Below are 25,275 nucleotides of genomic sequence, written 5' to 3' on the forward strand. Positions count from 1 at the left end.
CTATAAATGGATTCAAGGACGTTCATGGATTGAAGGATATGGGAAATCGGGGAATGGGTAGGGCGTGTATGCATTCTAGGAGTAGTGGGATTGAAGAGGGAGATGGAAGCTGCTTGAAAACCTTAACCTTCATTGTGAAGAAGCTGAAAATGGAAAGTTAATGGTGAATTTCTTCATGTAGGGTGGAACTTATGATGTTATGTTAATGGACAAACGAAGCTGAAAATGGAAGGTGAGTTTCTTCAAAGCTTTCTTGTTTATGTTCGAGTCTCTAATATACTTACCCAACATTTTCCATGTACAAATTAAAAAAATGGAAGGTCTCAATCTCTTTTATTGCCAACCAATTCCCAAGAATGCCATACAACCATAGACTTCCATGCTTTAGGGTGATGTGTCGAATTGGAAAGCATTGTGGGCATGATCATAATACAAACCAAACTAGGGATTGCTGCACATGATACTACATGGTTTTATAAATATATTTTCCACCAAAATATGCCATGTAATTTCCTAAGTTAAATGTATACCCCAAACACTATAGGTTTTATTGTTGAGACTCACATACCCCTTTTCCCTCTATTTCAAGTTTATTATATATATTTGAAAATGAAAAAACTGGAAAACACCATGAGCATGCCTTTTGCACCTTTTAATGTAAATACTAATTTTATGTTTCTTACATAAATTAATGATAAAAACCACAATCCCAACATAAATAAAATACTAAATATAACTAAAATATATTTCCCAATATAACTAAAATATAACTAAATATATTTCACTATAATATATTGATGCATATTAATTATTTGGGCCATAATTCCATCTGAAACAAACTCTAAATATAATTGAAATATAATTAGCCATTAATCATATTCAAAATAAAATTTTAAATACAAATGAATTATTTTGGGTTTTTCATTTTTTCACTATAATCTAGCTTTCCAAGAAACTTGATCCAAAGTATATGGCGAAAACCTAGAACGTTTAAACTACGCTAAATTTTGGTCCGACGCGTCACGCGATGTGAATGCCAATTGTCTACACTTCGATGGCGCCCGTCGAAATGGCCTTTCTATATTTATTGCGACCACGGAAAGTAATTTTCACAGTGGGGAAATTCGGGCGGGGACAACTACCCGCTTACCAGACAACCTGTCACAGTCTGCTCCCTAGAAAGCATGTACAATTGTATGGGAAGTTGTCAAAGACAGTTAAGTAAGACGTGGACTGTGCAATTCCCTGAGGTACACATTGTAGGGCAAATACTAAAACCAAGTTACTAAGGTAATGAATTATTGTCTAGTTACTGACTATGCTCATCATACATGCATATATGTTACTCCCAAAAAATCGGGCAATAACGATAAGCTTTCTAGAAGCAGCATATGGTGATGATTAATGTAACTGGCCATCTGGTACAATTTTAATGTCTTGTTTTTAAGAGTTGTCACGGATCGGCTCCTGCATTTCCATCATTCAATGTGACGTACATACATTGAATTTATCTCCACGTATATAGCATTTCAAAATTGGATTTCAAACAGGATTGAAATTTTTGAATTCAAACTGTTATTCCCGCCCAATGTTTTTTTAAATGAATTGAAATTGTGTAATTCCAGATTATGTTATGTGTCTCCGAGATTTCCGATAAATTCCAATTCCACTGCTTGCTACGAATTTGGAATGTTCATTAATTGCCATGGACGCTCTTCTAAAGCAATTTGAAAGACTTCAGAGACCAATTGATCTCATGCAGACGCTACATGAAACCCAAGTGAAGCAAGTCCCTGCACGCTACATCCTTCCTTCGAAACGGACAACATCTCGTCCTGGAAGACACTGATCAACGCTTCAAGATTGTTAGTCGAATAGCCCAAGCATCTCAGGAATGGGGTTTCTTTCAGGTTTGTCTTTGCTATCACAGTTTTTGCTTTTCTTTTCTTTATCCAACCAATTTCCTGGTCGCTTGCGATTCTGATGTTGGGAATTTTTCTGGTAAAATTCCAAAAACAAATAAACTGAACACAGAGATAATGCTCTGTTTCTCTCTAGGATCTTAACATAGGGAAGCTATAACTGATTTCTAAGAACAGAGTATTACATACACCCACAAAAGCTTTGTATTCATTAAAATATAATGCCTTATACAAAATTCATCCTCTTTCTCTCAGAGGGATTCACCAAAAACATTTCAACAAAATTACTCTATCTCCTTATAAATAAAAATTTACACAGCTGTGTGTAAATTTTTGTTTACATTTACTGCTGTAAAATAAAAAGGATTCTTACATATGGTGCTGCAATTTTACATTCATATTCAAAAAAAAAAAAAAAAATTACATTCAGGCTCTGCCGAGCATTTCCTTTCTCCTTACTCACACGCTGCTTCTGCTACTTCATTCCATTCCCAAATAAGACATCATAACATCCACGGTGCTCTGTTCTGGTTTCTACCTTGTCTTCGTCTTCGCACTGTTGTGCGTTCCACCGTTTCATTACAGAATGGTCAACACCACAAAAAAACATTATACATACAATGCATATACAATACATAAAAAAAACATAACACGTAAATATGTTTTACTATGCCCATACCTCCGTAAGGAATAAAAAACATTAAAATTGAAAACCTTTTACCAATACTCTATGAACACATTTAATTTCATTTATATTTTACCTGCGGTCAACCAAAATTTTTGTGCAATATCATGTTGCAGGCTTGTATGCAGCTCTAGATGCAATCAACAGTGGACAGTCTTCACACTAATCCAACGATCATCGCTTGCCCAAACAGAACGAATGTTACGTCCCGATAGAAAGACGGTTTTGTAAAAAGTACAGTGGATGCACGTCAAAAATGATTGCATCGGGTGAGATTTACGGAATACCACTTTCACAGCAAAAGCGATCCGATAAGGTCTGGTGGTTTTTTGCATTGAATGCAGCATGACAAGTTGAAATTAATAGCTCAACACTCCCCTTGAATTTCAACTGCTGGGTGTTCAGTCATACCCAAACACTTCCTCAAAAATTCAAAGCTTTTCTGGTCCAATGGCTTTGTCAAAATGTCTGCAACCTGTTCCTGAGTCCTGCAATGTTGTAAAATAATTTCTCCATTCCTTACCAATTCTCTGATGTAGTGAAATCTTGTGTCAATGTGTTTCGTTCTCTTATGAAACACAGAATTGTTTGATAATGCAATAGCTGAGCTATTGTCACAAAAAATCACCGTTCCTTTTGCCTGCTCTTGGCCTAAGCTCCTTAACATTCTTCTCATCCAAACTGCTTGACATGCTGCTGCTGTAGCTGCCACATATTCTGCCTCTACTGTAGACAATGCTACAATAGGCTGTTTCTTAGAAGCCCATGAAATGGCTCCTGATCCCATGTGAAAAACATAACTAGATGTGCTTTTCCGATCATCTACACTTCCAGCCCAATCGCTATCAGTGTATCCAATTAAATCTGAACATTCTGAGATAGTATATAGAATGCCAAACCTTTTTGTACCTTTAACATACCTTAGAATTCTTTTTGCTGCCTGCCAATGTGCTTCTTTCGGCCTCTCCATGAATTTGGAAATTAAACTAACAGCATACATTATATCCGGCCTAGTTGCAATTAAATACATGAGGCTGCCAACTATGCTCTTGTACAAGCTAGGATCAAAATCCTTGCTGTTGTCCTCTTTGCTGAGTTTTAATCCCATCACTGTGGGAGTGATTGCTGCCTTGCTGTCCTGCATGTTAAATCCGCCCAACACTTCATTTACATATTTTGCTTGTGAGATAAAAATCCCATTTTCATTTTGATCTACTTCTATTCCTAAGAAGTATCTCAGCAAACCCATGTTAGTCATCTCAAATTCTTCTTTCATGACTAATTTGAAATTTTCAATGAGGTAGTCATAATTACCTGTAAAAGTAACATCATCAACATACAACACAACAATTAGCAATTTTCCATCCTTTTCTTTGATGTAGATGGTGGGTTCTCACTCACGTTTTGCAAATTCATTTTCCAGTAGATAGGAATCTATCCTACTGTACCATGCTCCTGGTGCTTGCTTCAACCCGTAAAGAGCTTGGTGGGCCCTAGTATTGTAGCAATAATGCTACAACTCTTGGAACTCCCTTCTTTAATTTTATCAACCCGGTAGTTCGTAACAAACTTGGAAGCGACGGTGCTGTATGCACAAGTACTGGCTCTTGCCGCAGCTGTCACTTGGTCAGCTGGCACAAGTCCGCTAGGGGCTCAAGCCAACTTCTATGAGCTCTTAGAAGAAGCTTTTTAACTGATGGACGAAAGCTAACTCAAAGGAAGCTAATCTACTTGCGGAAAGAAACTGAAAGCCAAAAAGAAATACAAACCCTAGCAAACCCTAGCAAACCCTAATTCTACCAACTAGTCCTACTGATGCAAAAATGAGAATGCAAACTACGAGAAGAGATGTCATTACTTCTAGGAAGGTAAAATGCATGTGTCTAAGTTATCACTATCTGAAGAAAACATCTTTTTGTATTTTTGCTTAAGTTGTTGAAATTATCATGCATGTGCTTCTAACTAGTTTTCCACTGTGCAGGGATGGAAAAAGGGAGGAAATGCTTTGGGAAAGGTTGGGATGGTAAAGAGAGGGTTTAAGGGATCCCTAGCATTCTTTCTGAGAGTTTCACAAAGTCTGGATGCCATGCAACCGTGTTTATGAACTTCTACAGGAAGTCTGCAGGGGTTTCTACAGGATGTTCTGTAATTCTTCTATAGGATGTTTCGAAATGGGATTTTTGAGGATGGGTGATTGATGGAAGATGCATGGATGGTTATGGAGGTAGGATGGGGGTCTCAAGTGACCCAGGAACTGATGGATGGAGTGGTGAGATGATATGTGGAAGGCTGATTTGGCTTTAAGGTAGTTTTGACAACAATGGAGAAGAAGGTAGGGTTACGTGGGCAAGAGGATGGGTGTGAAGCGAGAAGCCTAGATATGGGATGAATCAGATGGCTCTGATGAAGCTTGACCATGTGAGTGAGTGATAGAGATGCCCTGCACAATGCACATTCAACCGAATCAATGAATTCTTGCAAACAAACTAAGTCCTAGCTAACTTAATCTAACTGTCAATGAAATGAATAAACAACAGCCTCGTTTGGAAAGAGAACCATGTACATCACGTGAGCAAGAACATTCTGAAAGATCTAAATGCATGACAAACTCCTACCAATCGATTCCCAAACATAAAAAGCTACTTTAACCACAAAAACAACCAAAATAACAAAGCAAGATCTAAAGAGCAGATTTTATTTTAAGAATGCAGCAAACACACATAAAGATAAACAGGGGAGGTACTGGGCGCTTGAGATGGGCCCAACCCCAAGAGCTACAGCCTCCCAAGAGAGATTTAGAGCTGGTGCAAAGCTGAATTCATCTTTATTAATCAAGAATGAAGAGTTACATCAAAACTGTCCACAAGGAGAGCTTGAGAATGAGCTGAAAGCAAAGCTAATCTATTGCCTACAAATCGAATTACAAAATGACTACAACAAGGCTATGAAATGACTAACTACTAGCTACTATCTACTGGCTAACTAGCTAACATCCACTGGCTAACAAAATGACTAACTGGCTAACCAAAATGAGGCCCTAAGCCTTCTTATTTATACAATTTGAGGACCCAACAGTCCTCCTAAAATTTAGGGACTCGGCTGCCCAAGACTTGTAGTTAACAGCAGTCCTACTTGACTTGCTTGGCTGCCCTTGTGTTGATTGATTCGGTGGCCCTTGAACTCTGAGCTGATGGTGGAGAATTCGAGGTAAGGGCCCATAAATGAGGGGGACACCTTCCTACAAATCCTCTAGCTTGTTCTCCCACGAATTTGGCTGTAAATTGCTCATTAAGACCTTCAATTTTGTCTCCAAGTGGACCAAAAAGGCTACACAAAGCACCCATTAGACTTGTTGGCATAATGACTAACCAAATTCACTCTATTAACATAAAAATAATAAAAAACATGCAATAAACCAATGAGAATGGTGGATTAAGTCAAATTAGGAGGTTGAATGAGCCCAAATAATTGTCCATTTTTGGGGCTCATCGTCACCCCCCTACTGAAAGTGTTGCTCATCCTCTGAGCAACCAATCTCTCTCCTCGTCTTTGATGGCCCTGGTGGCTTCTTTGGCTAACATCTCTGCTGATTTCTCCTTTGGCTTCCCTCTTTTCAAACTTCCTGTAGAAACAGTTCTCCGTCTTCCTGTAGAAACAGTCCTCTGTCTTCCTGTAGAAACAAACAGCACCACCGTATCTTGCTTTGCTGTGGGCGATTTTCCTTTCAGCTGGGCTGTGGCAGCCTTCATCTTCTCCTCCTTTCTGCTCTTCTTCCCCACTGCCTGCTGCTTGCAACTTTGAGCTAGTGTGATTTGATTAAGTAATATTTGAATGAGTGAGGATTTAATGAGGAGGATCTATCTCCTATAATCTCTCCTCCTTGTCTCATTCAAGTTTCTGCTCTTAATTAGCCAAAATTGCCATGATTTTCTCCCAAAAACTTAATGACGAGGCTCATCAATATGCTAATAGGCCTGATGGATATGCTGAGAAACAAATTGGTGGTGGGGTAGAGGCTGGTACTTGAGGCCTTGGACTATGATATGTTCGCCATGCAACTGAACCTTCTTCCATCTCTCTTTATACCATTCAAGCTCTGCCATGCTACTTTGTTTTACGCTTAATTCAATAGCTAGCTTATCGACATTTGTGTTATACCCTTTTTCAGTTTCGCCAGCTTTTCATAGGGCCAGTTGTGCATGATCATTCTGAGCTCCAACGTCAATAGCTTCAAGCTGCAATAAAATACCCATCTCGTAAGGGGATTCTGAATTGGAATTCTCTATTGATCATATCCCTCTTATGGAGTTTTGCAAAACCTCCTCCAAAACAGGATCATACCTTATGTGCTCTGAAAGACAGGCCTGTACAATCTCATCAAAAGAAGTTTGTTGGCTTCGCATAGTCAACTAAGCATTTCCAAAACCGTCTGAGCATTTTGAATACAAGCTACACCATTGCCTGAGCAAAGCATGTAAGTGCCAAAAGGTCTGTATGGGCTGCTTGGAGAAACAAAGATCTGTTTCAGAAGAGTCCTACAAGCATCTTGAATTAAAGAATCAGGCACATTTGTGCCCTGCCAATAAGGAAAAATGGTAGTCAAGGAGTTAGCAATGGACTCAATCAGTGCAAGGAGCATCCGAGGAACAATATCATGCTTGGAAACCACGTGACAAAAGTTTCCTCCCCAGTTCTTACGGCCAACTGCTTTGACAAGCCTTTAATGTCCGACCAGAGGGCAACCAAACGTGATACAAAAGGGAGAGCTTTGCCTTAGCCTTTTCCCAGAACCCATAATGTGGCCAAGGTTGCAACTGCCCCTCCTATGGAGTGACCCACAAATATGATGGGCTTGAGTTTCTTTTGTTTGAAGTCCGTGTAAATCTGCAACTTTGCTTGGAAATCTGTTTTCTTGATTATATGGAGAAACAACATAAGAGCTCCTGGATGAATGAAGGCTCGTTCACCATCATCACCCTTGAGGCATTCAAAGGAGACCTTTTGAACAGTTTTTATATTGTCCTTTCCACGTTTACTCTGGTTGACAATGAAATCTTCTACTCTTTGAAGCAAAAGCGACACATACGAAATCTTCATGTTCATTCACAGTAAAGCCCTCTGAATTGCTTGCATGAAGAGACTCTTCCCAAACCTTGGGCAGTAGTCCATATGAGACAAGAAAAGTTGCAATCTCCTGACCACCAGTGAACTCTGGAGTTTTCGTTTCTGACTCCATGGACTGTTATTGCTACTGGATTTATTCCCCAATGGTGTCGGATCTCAGAGCTTTCTTCAAGCTCCAAACTGGATGAAGAACCTTAGGCTTCTCTGCTCTGGAAGACTATGCTGCACTTTCCTGTAGAAGACCCCACCCGTTTCCTGTAGAATGTGATTCTGCCTTTGAGTGAGCCCGATGCACGAGTGAAATTTGAGAACAGGTAGGAAACTCAGCGGAGGACGATAGGTTAAGCCGATTGTGGAAATAGAGGATGTATACTTCGAGTTGGACATGATGCAAGTGCAAGTTAACAGCAGTCTATGAGTTTCAGCTGAGCGCTCAGATTTCTGTGTGATTTTTGGAGTGAGGTGGCACAGACGGGTGCTGGCACATGCAACTGCTGTGTTATCATGAACTGTAGTGGTTAACTGTGTGTTCTCTGCCTGTAATCTCATCCATCAGTTGCACTGGAGTTAGGCTGCCCACACTGTCCGTTTTTTTTAATTTTCACGTGCATGACTGACCCATGCATGCTGCGTGACTTGCTCGTGAGTGCTAGAGAACTGGGTGCCTTGCTACATTCATGGCTTAATTTCACCATTCCATTCGTTCATGCAATGCTTAGACTAGATTCATGCAATATATGAACAAGGTTTAGTCACGTACCTGAAGTCAAACGGCTGCTTGTGAAGCTTTTTGCTGCTGCATGCTTTGATTCTGCTGCTGCATGCTTGGATCCTTTGATTGCATGAGGGCTTGGCTGATGATTTTTTATTGCTTTTCCTTGTGCAGGTGTCCTCTGGCCGGATCTGAGCTGCATGCAATTGTTTCCACGTTCAGATCTGCACCTTCAAGCTGCTGTTGCTGCATGGTCACAAAACCAGAACTTGTTTTCGCCATTGCTCTCAAACGGTAAACCGGATTGATCTGAAACTTGGTGAGCATGTTCCTATCATCATTATGCATCACCCATAGCAAAATCGTGATCAATGGATGCACGGATTTCGAAAAAAATGGAAAATGGCTGAATATTTCAGAGCTCGATTTCTCGGAAACCGTGCATCAGAATCGGCTGAAACTGCTTGGGTAGGTTACCATCACTCGCATGCATATCCCCATGAAACAGGTTTTGAAATGGATGCACGAATATGGAGAAAATGCAAAAATGGCTGATGGTGATGGAGGCTGATTTCTTGGAAACCGTGCACCGGAATTGGCTGAAACTGCTCAAGCATGTTTCCATCACCCTTGTACAATTCCCCATAAAACGGTTTGTCAAATGGATGCATGGTTTTTAAGTTATGGCAAAAACAAATTTTGTTCCATGTGTTTTTTCTTCAAGGCATTTTGCAAGTGTTTGCATGGAAGGGAAAACTGAGCTTGGGTTGTGATGCAGGTATGGAGATGATGGAGGAGGAGTTGGAAGATTGCATGAGGGCTTCTGAACCCTTGAGGAAGCTACCATGTTCACCAAACCACTTTTTCAAATCCATGTCTAGTTTCCCATAATTTCTACAGGAAGTTCCTGTAGAAGCACAAGGAGAAGCACAAGGAGGTGGAAAAAAATGATGGATAAAGGCAAGGGATGGACAAACAAGTTCTTGTAGGCCTAATCAACAGATTCCCACCATTAGATTCACTTTTGAAATTGGATTTGGCTCGTCCAAAGGTTCTACAGGATGTTTCCTGTAGAAATACAGAGCTTCCTGTAGAAGGCACAAGAAAAATTCCTTTAACCTTGATTTGAGTGCTCCTCCTGTCATGAAACGTCCTTCTTGCAACCTACAATTAGCCAATGGAATTAGTTTTATTTTTCTTTTTCTTTTTCTCTTTTTTTTTGAAAAACAACTAGGGCGCCTCATGGAGGTTTTCACCCTAATTGCCTGCCCTGGGCGCCTCCAAGGGAGGTTTTCACCGAGAGATCTTATTCTCTTTTCTCTTTTTTTTTTCAACCCATTGACCGCCTCATGGAGGTTTTCAATCAATGAGCCAATCTAAGGCGCCTCCGAGGAGGTTTTCACCTTAGATTTCTATTTTCCTCTTTTTTTCATTTTTTTTCTCTTTTTTCTTTTTTTTTCTTCTACCCTACCCTACTTGAAAAACAAAATCGTTCTCAGGTATAAGAAAACTTCCAATGGAGCCATGTGCACATCGAGATTAGAGACGAGATGATGTGGAGGCTCGAAATGCATGCTTGGATAAGTATCCAGATCTCAGAGACCAAATGATCTGGCGTTGAAGGGATCAAACAAAGCTGAGGAAGAAAGTACTGCTGCAACTTAGTGACCTTCTGAAACCATATCTCAATATAGCTTTGATATCCTTGGTTCTTTTGCTGATCTGGATCATTCTTCATGTCACCTTCTATCATGACCTTCTGATCTTCATCTTTTTGTTGATCTTTCTCTTGAATACATGGAAGATTTGATGGTAACCATGAGGGAACTCTCTCGATCTCTGATTCTGATCTCTTCTCTTCATCAAGTGCAACCCATGGTTCTTTGATCTCCTCTTTGGAATCTTCTTTTGCTTTTGGTCCTTCAATGTTGTCAATATAATCTCTGCTTTGCAACACCCTTCCTGAGCTTTGGTGAAGATCATTGGGCTCAAGAGGAGTTGTTTGGATATGTTGTGCCTTAGATTTTCAATGGGGTTGAGCTACTCCATTGTATGGCTTTGGAAATGGTACGGGTAGTTGAGTGGAGGTGTGAAATTGAGATGGAGATGGATGGCATTGTGGTTGGGTAGGCATTTGGGGTTGCCTTGGTGGAGGAGGAGGCGATGGTTGTGGGTGAGCAGGTGGTGGAGGAAAATGAGCGGGATGAGAGTTGTACTGGGGCCTCCACTCCTGATAAGGTGCATTCCACTGAGGCTGTGGCTGAGCATAAGAGTGAAACGAATGAGCAGCTGGTTGGGCATAATATGGATTTGTGAAGGAACAAGGAGGAGGTGTGAACCAGGAAGGATGAGCAAGGGGACCCCAAGAAGGCATGAAAGTGGCTTGATAGGGGTCATAATAGGTCTCGGGTGTCCCTTGCAGTTCCTGCTGGTAAGATCTAGGTCCATGCGGCCTCCTTTGGTTCATATAATAAAGTGATTCAGTGGCTCCTTTGGCTCTCTGATATGCAGCTTTGATTCTGGGTAAGGAAGGGCACTGATCTATAGGATGGTATTCTTCACAGATGAAACACACTTCTAGGGAGTGCATTGGACATTCGTTCCTAGGATGCTTTCTAGTGCACCTAGGACAAAAAATGGCCAAAGCCCTCTTGGCTTCTTCTTGCTTCTTTTGGATCCGCAAGGTATCCAGTTGCATGGCAAGAAACTGCCTCATATCACTCTTGAAATCTTCCAGCTGATTTGCAAATTCGTGTTGGGACAAGGTACTACTCCCAACATTCCTGCTTGTAGCCATTTGCTCTAGAGGAATGGTTTCTTCTTCTTCTTCCCTAGAGGTTCTTTAAATATGCCTTGATGTCCACCCAGGGGCTCTTTAATCACAGCCATCGAAGAAGAGAGAATATTGGCTGTGTGAAGCAGTGGGGGTGTTGTGCAATCATTTTTCTAACTTATCTCTACTCCTACAAGGCATGAAATGAAATCTTTTTGGTTGATTTTTTTCTTTTTTTTCTACTTCTACCTGCAAAACTGAAATAGATTGAACTGCAACTAACTATCTTGCTAAAATGAAAATGCGGAATTGAAAGGAAAGCAGGAAAGGACTAATCTATTTTGCTCAAATGAAATTGTAGGAATGAAATGCTAGGCTACGCTTGCGGAAGTGAAATGCTAATCTACGCTTGCAGAAATGAAATTGCGGAATTGAAAAGCTAATCTATGAAAGCGGGAAATGCTAATCTACTTTTGCATAAACGAAATTGCATAATGGAAATGAAATAAACTACTTAGCAGAAGATTGTAGTAGAAAATAGAAGAATAGCAGAAATCACCAATACTCTGACGCTTCCCCGGCAACGGCGCCAAAAAGATGGTGGGCCCCAGTATTGTAGCAATAATGCTACAACTCCTGGAACTCCCTTCTTTAATTTTATCAACCCGGTAGTTCGTAACAAACTTGGAAGCGACGGTGCTGTATGCACAAGTACTAGCTCTTGCCGCAGCTATCACTCGGTCAGCTGGCACAAGTCCGCTAGGGGCTCAAGCCAACTTCTATGAGCTCTTAGAAGAAGCTTTTTAACTAATGGACAAAAGCTAACTCAAAGGAAGCTAATCTACTTGCGGAAAGAAACTGAAAGCCAAAAAGAAATACAAACCCTAGCAAACCCTAATTCTATCAACTAGTCCTACTGATGCAAAAATGAGAATGCAAACTACGAGAAGAGATGCCATTACTTCTAGGAAGGTAAAATGCATGTGTCTAAGTTATCACTATCTGAAGAAAACATCTTTTTGTATTTTTGCTTAAGTTGTTGAAATTATCATGCATGTGCTTCTAACTAGTTTTCCACTGTGCAGGGATGGAAAAAGGGAGGAAATGCTTTGGGAAAGGTTGGGATGGTACAGAGAGGGTCTAAAGGATCCCTAGCATTCTTTCGGAGAGTTTCACAAAGTCTGGATGCCATGCAACCGTGTTTATGAACTTCTACAGGAAGTCTGCAGGGGTTTCTACAGGATGTTCTGCAATTCTTCTACAGGATGTTTCGAAATGGGATTTTTGAGGATGGGTGATTGATGGAAGATGCATGGATGGTTATGGAGGTAGGATGGGGGTCTGAAGTGACCCAGGAACTGATGGATGGAGTGGTGAGATGATATGTGGAAGGCTGATTTGGCTTTAAGGTAGTTGAGACAACAATGGAGAAGAAGGTAGGGTTACGTGGGCAAGAGGATGGGTGTGAAGCGAGAAGCCTAGATATGGGATGAATCAGATGGCTCTGATGAAGCTTGACCATGTGAGTGAGTGATAGAGATGCCCTGCACAATGCACATTCAACCGAATCAATGAATTCTTGCAAACAAACTAAGTCCTAGCTAACTTAATCTAACTGTCAATGAAATGAATAAACAACAGCCTCGTTTGGAAAGAGAACCATGTACATCACGTGAGCAAGAACATTCCGAAAGATATAAATGCATGACAAACTCCTACCAATCGATTCCCAAACATAAAAAGCTACTTTAACCAACAAAAACAACCAAAATAACAAAGCAAGATCTAAAGAGCAGATTTTATTTTAAGGACGCAGCAAACACACATAAAGATAAACAGGGGAGGTACTGGGCGCTTGAGATGGGCCCAACCCCAAGAGCTACAGCCTCCCAAGAGAGATTTAGAGCTGGTGCAAAGCTAAATTCATCTTTATTAATCAAGAATGAAGAGTTACATCAAAACTGTCCACAAGGAGAGCTTGAGAATGAGCTGAAAGCAAAGCTAATCTATTGCCTACAAATCGAATTACAAAATGACTACAACAAGGCTATGAAATGACTAACTACTAGCTACTATCTACTGGCTAACTAGCTAACATTCACTGGCTAACAAAATGACTAACTGGCTAACCAAAATGAGGCCCTAAGCCTTCTTATTTATACAATTTGAGGACCCAACAGTCCTCCTAAAATTTAGGGACTCGGCTGCCCAAGACTTGTAGTTAACAGCAGTCCTACTTGACTTGCTTGGTTGCCCTTGTGTTGATTGATTCGGTGGCCCTTGAACTCTGAGCTGATGGTGGAGAATTCGAGGTAAGGGCCCATAAATGAGGGGGACACCTTCCTACAAATCCTCTAGCTTGTTCTCCCACGAATTTGGCTGCCAGGTGCTCATTAAGACCTTCAATTTTGTCTCCAAGTGGACCAAAAAGGCTACACAAAGCACCCATTAGACTTGTTGGCATAATGACTAACCAAATTCACTCTATTAACATAAAAATAATCAAAAACATGCAATAAACCAATGAGAATGGTGGATTAAGTCAACTTAGGAGGTTGAATGAGCCCAAATAATTGTCCATTTTTGGGGCTCATCAGAGCTTTCTTCAATCTACACACTTTGTGCTCTTGGCCTCTCTTCTCATCGCCTGGAGGTTGTTCAATGTAAACCTCTTCCATTAATACTCCATTTAGGAATGTTGACTTCACGTCCATTTGGTAAACTTTCCACTTGTTTTGTGCTTCTATGGATAACACTGCTCTCACAGATTCCATTCTTGCAACCGGTGCGAAAGTTTCCTCATAGTCTCTCTCATACTGCTGCTTGTATCCCTTGACAACAAGTCTTGCCTTGTGCCTTTCTATCTTGCCTTCAGCATTAATCTTGGTCTTATAGACCCATTTAACTCCAATGACTTCTTTACCTTTTGGTAGCTCAACTAAATCCCATGTCTTGTTTCTTTCTATGGCATTCATCTCCCCATCCATAGCTTCTATCCATTTCTTATCTTTAATTGCATCTTCGAAATGAATAGGGTCATCAACATGACAATACAAAGAAAACAAGGAATTCATTCCTTCATCATAAATATCACTTAAATTTCTGAATTTCTTACCTCTTTCATTCGGTGTGCAAGTGCTTGAAGAAGCACTTGAATTTCCTCCTTGTGGTGTGCTTGGAGAAGCACTTTCATTTCTCCTCAAGGGTGTCTCTTGATGTCCTTGTGTTGGCGCTGCTGTTTGGGGATGTGTTTCAGCCATCTCCTCATCATATTCATCATGAGACAAATAGTTTTTAACATTCACTATTTTCTCTATGCTTCCATCCCAAGCTTCCTCCTCAATGAACTGAACATATCTGCTCACAAAAAACTTCTTAGTGGATGGGATATACAACCTGTAAGCCTTGGATTCCTCACTGTACCCAATGAAAATACATTTCTCCCCTTTGTTGTCCAACTTCTTCCTTAGCTGATCTAGAATGTGTGCATAGGCCACACATCCAAAAACTTTCATGTGGGTGACTCCTTGCTTTCTCCCACTCCATGTTTCTTCCGGCACTTTGTTCATCACTGCTTTTATAGGACACCTATTCAAAATATATACTACACAGTGTACAGCTTCAGCCCAATAATCATTTGGCAAATGCTTTGCCTTCAACATGCTCCTTGCCATATCCATGATGGTCCTATTCTTCCTTTCAGCAACTCCATTTTGCTGCGGGGTGTACCTAGCTGTAAATTTCTTATGAATTCCATTTTCTCTACAAAACCATAGGAATTCTTTGGAGATATACTCACCTCCTTTATCAGTTCTTATAACTTTGATATGCAGCCCGCTTTGGTTTTCTACAACTGCTTTGAAATTTCAAAATTTTTCAAACACTTCACTTTTGTTCTTTAGAAAGTAAACCCAAGTTTTTCTAGTAAAATCATCAATGAATGTTAGAAAATATTGGCTACCTGCTAGTGATGGAGTTTGCATCGGTCCACATAAGTCTGAGTGGACAATCTATAAGGGTGCTTTTTCCCTTATGCTTTTCCGTGATGGAAAACTTTCTCTGTGTTGTTTCCCCAAGATACAACCTTCACAAAGGCTGTCCAGTTTCTCTATCAATGGTAATCCTCTTACCATTCCTTTTCTACTCAACAAGTTAAGACCTCCAAAGTTGAGATGTCCAAATCTCAAGTACCACAACCAATTTTCATCCTTTGGTTGGCTTTGGAAATATTCTTGGGTAACTATTGCTATTACTTCTTTGTTTTTCAAATCTGCCCTTATTCTAAGAGGGAACAACCTGTTCCTCGTCATCTTCACTTCAGCAATACATCTTTTGTTGGGTGCTCTATCCATGATGGTGCATCCATCATTCTCAACGAAAACATTGTACCCCTTTTGAACAAGCTGTCCAATACTTAAGAGGTTACATCTCATTCCAGGAACATAATAGACATCTGCTATGGTTTTCCTTTCTCCTTTCTTTGTAAATATTTTTACTTATCCTTTTCCCATAACAGAAATTTTACTATCAGTCCCAAGTGTGACTTGTGATTCCACATTTTGATCTAAAGCAGAAAATAGGGCTATGTTTCCTGTCATATGGTTACTACAACCGGAGTCTAGAAACCATATATCATCACTGTTTGTTTCAGCCATATTACAAGCTAACAACACATTATCTTGGCTGATATTTTCTCTAGTGATATGTGCACTAGATCTATTATTCATATCGTGCTGCTTCTTCCTACATTCATTTGCATAATGCCCATATTTTTTACAGTAATAACATTGGACATTGGAGTTTTCATACCTTTGTCCTTGAGCATGATGTTGTCCACTTTGTTGGTTGCTCCCTTGGCCTTGGTTCTGATTTGGATTGCTGCCTCTTCCTTGAGCATTTGCTGGACTGTTTCTTCCACCTCTGTTTTGGCTTCTGCCTCTTCCTCTCTTGTTTCCTCTGCCTTGACCTCTTCCTCTTCCAAAGGACATCTAGGTCTTGAAGGCTTGTTCTAGAGATGAGTTTTCATTTCTACTCAACCTCTGCTCATGTCTTATCAGTGATGCATGAAGTTCATCAACTGCAAAGTTTGAGAGATCCTTTGTCTCTTCTATGGTGGTGAAAATCACATCAAACTTTGAGGGTAGGACCCTTAATATTTTCTCCACAATCATCCTTTCTTCAAGAACTTCTCCATGAGTCCTTATCTGTATGACTAGACCAATTACATGTGTGAAGAATGAGTCAATATTGTCTGACTCCTTCATGCACGGGTTCTCAAAATCTCTCCTCGGCAATTGTAGTTTTGTTGTCTTCACTTTCTCCATGCCTTGATAAGCTATCTTGAGGGTTTTCCATGCTTCTTTGGATGTCTTAGTTGCTGCTATCCTTGGAAACACACTCTGGTCCACTGCTTGATACAAAAATACAAGGGCTTTTGAATCCTTCTTCCTATTGCTCTTCAACAGATCCTTATCTTCCTGAGTTAATCTATTAAACTCATTTTCATCTGCTGGTTCTTCAAAACCATCCTCAACTAATTCACATAAATCTTGTGAGGCAAACAGGGCTCTCATGGTTATTGCCCAATAATCATAGTTTTTTCCATTAAACTGTGGGAGCTGAGTATTAAAAATACCCATGCTAGTGCTAGTGCTGGTGCCAGCCATTCTAGATCTCTAAACTATGCTTCTAATGCTTGACTGTATTTAAAATCACTGAGTGTCTCTATTCAACAGTAACACAGAAAACTATTATGAGAAATACCTGGATCCTTTTGCCTGAGACTTCACTCTGCTGGAGAAGTTGTTGCAGCAAAAAACTCTTTCCTTCAGCTTCTTTGACACCTTCAAAGAGCCTGGATCTGCTCTGATACCACTGTTGGGAATTTTTCTGGTAAAATTCCAAAAACAAATAAACTGAACACAGAGACAATGCTCTGTTTCTCTCTAGGATCTTAGCACAGGGAAGCTATAACTAATTTTTGAGAACAGAGTATTACATACACCCACAAAGGCTTTGTATTCATTAAAATATAATGCCTGATACAAAATTCATCTTCTTTCTCTCAGAGGGATTCACCAAAAACATTTCAACAAAATTACTCTGTCTCCTTATAAAAAAAAAAATTACACAACTGTGTGTAAATTTTTGTTTACATTTACTGCTGTAAAATAAAAAGGATTCGTACATATGGTGCTGCACTTTTACATTCATATTCAAAAAAAAAAAAAATTACATTCAGGTTCTGCCGAGCATTTCCTTTCTCCTTACTCACACGTTGCTTTCGCTACTTCATTCCATTCCCAAACGAGACATCAAAACATCCATGGTGCTCTGTTCTGGTTTCTACCTTGTCTTCATCTTCGCACTGCTGTGTGTTCCACCGTTTCATTACAGAATGGTCAACACCACAAAAAAACATTATACATACAATGCATATGCAATACATAAAAAAAACATAACACGTAAATACGTTTTACTATGCTCATACCTCTGTAAGGAAGAAAAAACATTAAAATTAAAAACCTTTTACCAATACTCTACGAACACATTTAATTTCATTTATATTTTACCGGCGGTCAACCAAATTTTTTACGCAATGTCATGTTGCAAGCTTGCATGCAGCTCTGGATGCAATCAATGGTGGACAGTCTTCACACTAATCCAACGATCATCGCTCGCCCAAGCAGAAAGGATGTTACGTCCTGATAGAAAGATGGTTTTGTAAAAAGTACAGTGGACGCGCGTCAAAAAATGATTGCATCGGGCGAGATTTATGGAATACCACTTTCACAGCAAAAGCGGTTCGATAAGGTCTGGTGATTTTGTGCATTGAATGCAGCACGGCAAGTTGAAATTAATATTTCAACATTTGATTCCATGGGTTTGCAATTGTTTTGATGATAATAAATCATGGCATACCTCTGTCATTGCTAGAGACTGAAACATGTTTCACAGGAGTTCTTTGATCTTCCTCTTGAAGAGAAACGGAAGCAGTACCCTGTGAGGCCTTGTATTCACATGCTTGAAGGCTATGGCCGCTTCTTTGACATCTCTGATGACACGGTCCTGGACTGGGTTGATGCCCTAGTTCATTATATTTCTCCAGAGTGGGCGAAAGCAGTTGAGCACTGGCCCAAAAACCCCTCCACATACAGGTACAACTCTATACACATATACATACACACTCTGAAAACTTGATAATGAGCTAACTGCATCCATTCTGATACATTTCTGTGTGCAATGTGAAGAGAAACATATGAAAATACGGCGAAGAGGTAATGAGGGTTATGGAGAAGTTGTTGGGTCTTCTTTCCCAGGGTTTGGGGATGGACCCAAAGTATATCCAAACCCTCAATAAGGAACCCCTTCTAAAACTAAAAATCAATTATTACCCTCCTTGCCCTCAGCCAGATATGGTGAATGGGCTTAAACCCCATTCAGAGGGCGATATGCTCACTGTTCTGCTCGGTGATGGGGTGGACGGTCTCCAGGTTCGGAAAGATGAGGATTGGTTCACTGTGCCCTCTGTTCCTGAGCTCTTATTATCAACATCGGGGATTTGTTACAAGTCAATGAAATTCTTTCAAATCTTTTTGGGACTTTAATCATTTCTTTGATTTGGACTATGTCCTTTGGTTATAATTTGAGCATATTTTTTGTAAAATGATATGGGTACTATGTAATGGCAGATAGTCAGCAATGGGAATTAAAAGAGTGCCGAGCACTGGGCACTAGCGAATACAAAGCATAGTCACATGTCGATGGTCATGTTTTTGAGTCCACAAGAGGATGTGTTGATTGATACTACTTCCGAGCTGATCGATGCAGCTCATCCCAACTTGTACAAAGCCGTTAAAGCTGGGGGTATAGAACTGAGTATATGAGCAAGGATCTTCGAGGAAAAGACGTTGTACATGCTTTACGTATAGAACAGGCGTAGGAAGTCAATGTCTAATCCTTCAATTGCATTTTTATAAGATGTCTATCTAGAGAACTATTCAAGATATTTGAGTGGAAACTCTAACTAAAAGATAGCTGGCCGTTAAAGTTGGGGAGTATGAAACCGTGCATATGAACAAGGATCCTCAAGGAAAAGCCTCCGTCAATTCTTTACGTATAGAAGAGGCGCAAGAAGTCCATGTCTAATCCTTCAATCACATTTCTATAAGATGTCTATCTACTGAACTATTCAAGGTATTTGAGTGGAAACTCTAATTATAAGATAGCGATAGGTGTTTTGAGTGAAAGATGTAATTTGCTAGCATATTATATATGCAAAATAAATATATGGGTATTTCATTGTTTTGAGTGGGTGTTTCATTGCCATGTGGTTGGGCATTTTGAGTGGGTATTTCATTGTTTTGAGTGGGTGTTTCATTGCCACGTCGTTGGGCCTTTTGAGTGGAAGATCTAATCTAGAGGTATATTATATATGTTTGGAAGTCTCTATTTATAAGATATTTTGGAAACTTGGTTAAATGTTGATTTGTTTTGTTTAAATTGGTTTTTTGATTGCATACATGGATTCAACATTCTAAAAATTCTTTGGGGAATTTATGATTGTGAAGGGTTACTCATCTTAATCTGTGATTTCAATAAATCCCTACCCGAATTTAGACAAATTAAATTGGAAAATAAACCAGAAAACTTTCTAGAAGAATTAAATTAGAGAAAAATCCAGAAAACTTTTCAAAAAAAATGATACATAGACACTCCATATATATATAGATATATATATATATATATATATATATATATATATATATATATATATATATACTTCATTGCATGCATTCCTTTTATTTATGAATAAATAGATATTTATTATTTTTATTAAAAAAAGTATTTATTTAAAAATAAATAAATTAATTGTTTTAAAAATAATAATTTAATATTTTTTTTTATATATAAAATTTGATTAAAATATTAATAATCATTATGTGAAATATGGAAACATTAAGTAATATAAATTTCCGCGAAATATGGAAACATTACATAATATAAATTTAATTTAATGTAGAGAAATATCTAAATGAATTTTTGATCTTTAAATTTTTTAGATTAAAATGGAGTTATATTAATTTAATTTAATTTGTTTTATTTAATTTAATTTGATTTTTTTTCTCTTTGATATTAAAAATCAAAATGAATTTTTTCTTGTAGATGGAGTTTGGGATAGGTCTTGGATATACAATGATTGGGTACTCTGTTAAGACACTTGTTGAGACACTCCTTGATATGAAGTAACTGGTTCAATTCCCCACCCAGATCACGCAATACCTCACTAAATATAAATAGAGTAAAAATTCAAATGTGTGATGCCATGGCCATATACATATTAATGTGTTATACATTAAATGCCATCTTAAACAAAATTCATACTACTTTGTAAGACTTATTAATCAAATATCAAGTCCATGACACAATGTAGCCATTTTACATTGTGCTCAATGTTAGTTATTGCATTTCGTTAATGTAAATATTATCAAATTTTTCTCTAACTCTTGCACATTTTAGTACCATCTTAAAGTACCTTTAACAAATTTAGATAGCCTTGCTACCTTCTAAATTTTCCTCAACATGTACCCTACCTTCTTATGGGTCATCTCTAACAATTTGTTGTGATGATTCATCTTCTATTTTGCTTCTTCAATTATTAAACCATTCAACTCTCCTTTTGGTAATTGACAGTGTTTGGTAGTCAACATGTCTCCATTGTGAAATACCACATAGACGCCCCCTCACTGATATGATCTAACTAACACAATATTGCTAACAATTAGTAATATCTCAATCCATCTCATTTGTCTAATCTTCATCTTAGAAATCAAAATATACACAATAATGGACCCTAATTTAGTCGATACACAAGTGGAATTTGTCTTTGATATTCTTTTAGTTGAATATTTTCTATCAATCAATGGACTTGGTTCAATCAAATTCCTCAATGAATCCCACCTCTAATTTCTCTTGTCTTCTTCTAATCAATCCAATTTAATATTAGCTACCCTAATGTGGTAGGTGGCCTGCAAAATTTTCAAAACTACATATTTATGTAGAATGATTTTGCCTTCAAAATGGCTTCCTCTTTTGATATACCTTGCCACTTTGTACCATGTGATTTACCTTTGCTAAATATTCTTCACATCTACCTATAAAATTCCATCTAGTTCCACTCTTCATTGGTTAATGGGATTTTGTTTGAGTAACCAACTCATTGCCAAATTCATTTTTAAGTAAGAGGAATGAAAGACAAAAGGAGTCTTTTGTTGTTAGGAACGTATGGTGCATAATCAAGATCACCCATTTTTTTCTCATACCTTATACAACCTATAAACTTGGTATGAAGTTTGTTTTTACCTATGATAGTTGAAGAGTTCTCTATTTATAGCATTGTAATTGGATTTCAATATTATGAAATTCTATTCTACTGTGTATACATCGAATACTAATATTAGTTTCAACATTTTATTTGTGTATGTACATATATATCAATATGACATGCTAAATATATCAATATTAAAAGAAAAATAAAAATAGAATAAGTGTTGTCACGGCATCAAGAATCATACATTTTCATATTTAGTTAAAGTAAAGTATAGTGAGGATTTCTACCATCATCACTTATGTGAGAACATAAGGACCATACACTAAAAAAAAAGAACTATAATTTCCTTCCAACTTTGCCACCTTATCTATTAACTAGCTTTGTACAAAAATATTCACAAAACCCACATTGTAGTCCATGTCAAGAGAATAAGTTACCTTCAATAGTTTTAACTAAAGTAATATATAAATAATATCAACTACTAATTTATAAGTCGATAGTTTTAACTAAATTAATATATAAATATATCAACTACTAATTTATAAGTCGATAGTTTTAACTAAATTAATATATAAATAATATCAACTACAATATCATACAATTTGTTAAAAATGACAAGAATGGAGGTGCTTATTTCAAATAAAGTCTCATTAAGTAGCATCCTTGTCTCTCTCCTTTTACTATCATATGTTTGTTCTCATGCCTTAATTGTTGCAAAACCATTCTTATCTTTTTTTTCTTTTTTTCCTTTAATTTTATCTCCTATCCATATTGTTTTTAGTGTCGATTTCGATATGATGCTATTAAAATCAATGGAAAACATTCCTTATATACAACAACCTGTCAATATGTTTTTTAAACATATTTGTACAAAAAATTATATACCTTTGATGTTTCAATGAGTTTCTATCATTCCATCTCTACCATGTAAGAAACAATATTAACAACTAAATCTTGGCAAAAGTTGCATTGTTCACTACCCAACCATATTACAAAAGCTAAATCTAGTGATTGTACTATGAACATCGGTTCCTTTACAACATCAACCCTAAGAAAGAATGCATCTATGAGCTTGTTACATATAGATTTAACATAAATATCCTCCAAAGTGTGGAAATTTCCCATGAAGTGTGATTCCATGACATATTGGGTTGTATATTCACATCGATGCTTATGTATTGTACTATGATGGCCACAATTTGTTTCTGGAGTACTAAATACTCAAAAAGGGTTTCTACAAATAATTTTAAAACAATTTCCCAATAACTTATACTTGGATCCCAATATCATTCCCCTCCCTTGTCAATCCCTTTTGTCGATATATATATATATATCTATATATATATATATATATATAGATATATATATATATATTCCCAAGGAAAACATCATATAATTCCCCCTCCTATAGAATATCTAAATAGAAGGTGGCTCGACCGCCAATGATAGTGATAGTTGGCCACCCAATAGGATTCAATTGGACATGAATCTCAAATATACTAGAACTAAGGACCTCATGATGAACTTGACCTTGAAACAAAGCATTCAAACATATTAGGCTAACCCACTAATCTTTTTTTCTCTAAAGAATACTTCATGGGATTCCCCCCTCTTCCCTAGAAATATTTGGATGGAGGAGAATGTCAACCTCCAACTACATAATATTGAGTGATTTGACCTAATTTGAACTTGTGACCTAGTGTCTCCCCATCAACAACATCCTTTTTGTGAAATAGTTCAACCAATTCATCTTGATCCTATTACAACCATAATGAATATATGTTCTATTTCTTTCTTTATTTTTACATCTCAATTGATCTTTTTAAATGTAGGTTTAGTAATTGAGGTTTCCTTCTAGGTAAGTTTGGAATACCATGAGTAACACATGCCATAAATTGATAGGAGGTGACCACTTTTCATCCCAAATTTACGTGGTCTATTACAAATCTGGTGTGTCATGAGCAAGTTGGAATTTAAAGTATTATAATCATCTGCTACTCATTATCTTGTAGTTAAAATTCATTAGATGTGGATCTACATAAATCTTGAATTTGAATATCTCGTTTATGGGAGGAGTCTTTAGCGAAAATCACATAAAAATTCATATTGCCGACGCGTTTCAAACCAATGAGTGTGGTTCATCGTCAAGAGAAGTCAAAGAAACAGATCTAGGTTGCATGTTAAATAGGGGAGCAGGTCATCCAACGGCTATATTTGACTGAGAAACGACTAAATTTGATTGGGTAATTGGACTGGACCAACGGCTACCAAGCAATGGCTATGATTGACTGGGCAACAAGACCAAGGGATAGGGAAAGGAAAAATTAATTAGTTAATTAAAATTTTAGTTATATTTATTACCATATACTAGTAATTAATTGTTAAGAGAATGAATCAATAACATATTAAAGGCTTTTTTTATTAAAACTTAATAGACAAATAGTTAGTTAATTAAATTAAGGGTTATTTTGTTATATTTATTAGATTTCCTAGAACATAACCTATCAATAGGTCCATTAATTATTATTAAAACCATCTAAATGAATAAAACATATATCCATAATTTATGAAATAGAAAGAAAAATTAAAATAGATAACCTTTAAATTAGTTAAATAATGACCTCATACTAACTGAAATGACTTGGATAATTAATGATTTTAACCACTTAATTATAAATAACTATACAATATATATATATAAAGGTCCATTAATTGCTAAGTGGGGTCGAAGGAAAATAAATAATTTGTAAGTTAGTTTCTTATCATTATTACCCTAAAGATGAGAAATAATCTATTAATGGGCCTTTTTACTAAAAATAAATAGACAAACAATTAGTTAATTTTTTTTTATTTTTTTTAGTGTGGTTCATGAACGCCCTGGTCAGTGAGTGGTCGCTATGTCCACGGAAAAGTCTGGGCTAATCGCCCCTCGGCCTACTGGCAAAACCTAACCCCAAGGGCTTTGGGCAAAATCAACCCTATGACCTCCCAATGGCGAGGCACGGTTTTTGACCAACTGAGCTAACCCTTGGGGCTAACAATTAGTTAATTAATTTAAGGGTTAGTTATTATATTTATTACCCTAAAAAATAATTGTTTGTATTTAATTACCAAGAATCATAACCTATTGAAATAAGAAAAATTAAAATAGATATCTTATTAAATTGGTTAAATAATGACCTCAAACTAACTATACAGAATCCAACCTAAATGGAAAATAATTAAATTAGAGAGAATATAGCTTCTTAACTAGGTTAGTTGATTCAATATTAATATTATTTAATAATATCTAAAGGGTAGGTAAGAAAAAATCATACCTTTGGAATCCTTTCAACAATGTTTAGGAACGTACAATAATAGTGTATTATGTCAATTAAAAGGATTTTATAACCTACTTAAACATTTAGTTCTGAAATTTTAATCTAGAAGGAGTGACATAAAACCTTGAAAATGAATAAAAGCCCAAGAGACGAGAAGGAAAAAAGGACAACAGATGATCATGAAGATGAGGGGGGAATACAAAGAAGATCTCAAAGAAAAGGACAAGCAAGGGGGGGAGCGAGGGCAGGAGGAGGAAAGGGGTAGCTACGAAGAAATGGCAAGGATCCATTAACTGCTAATTTTCTAGTCTTCATCCCTGTTTAGATTCCTAGACTTTTTTTCGATTTCAATGGCCTCCCCAAATTTCTATTGATGAAAAGTAGAAATCTTGGCAATGACCTGGGCCTC

General features: G+C 37.6%; 1 pseudogene; it reads left to right on the forward strand.

Annotated features, from left to right (window-relative positions):
* Positions 1 to 1,663: 1,663 nt before the first annotated feature.
* Positions 1,664 to 19,364, forward strand: LOC149205110 (jasmonate-induced oxygenase 4-like; annotated as a pseudogene).
* Positions 19,365 to 25,275: the final 5,911 nt, after the last annotated feature.

This window comes from Pinus tabuliformis, chromosome 1_2, assembly GCF_031772625.1.
Source record: "Pinus tabuliformis cultivar Carrire ecotype Pingquan chromosome 1_2, CPIR1, whole genome shotgun sequence".
Classification (NCBI taxonomy): Eukaryota; Viridiplantae; Streptophyta; class Pinopsida; order Pinales; family Pinaceae; genus Pinus; species Pinus tabuliformis.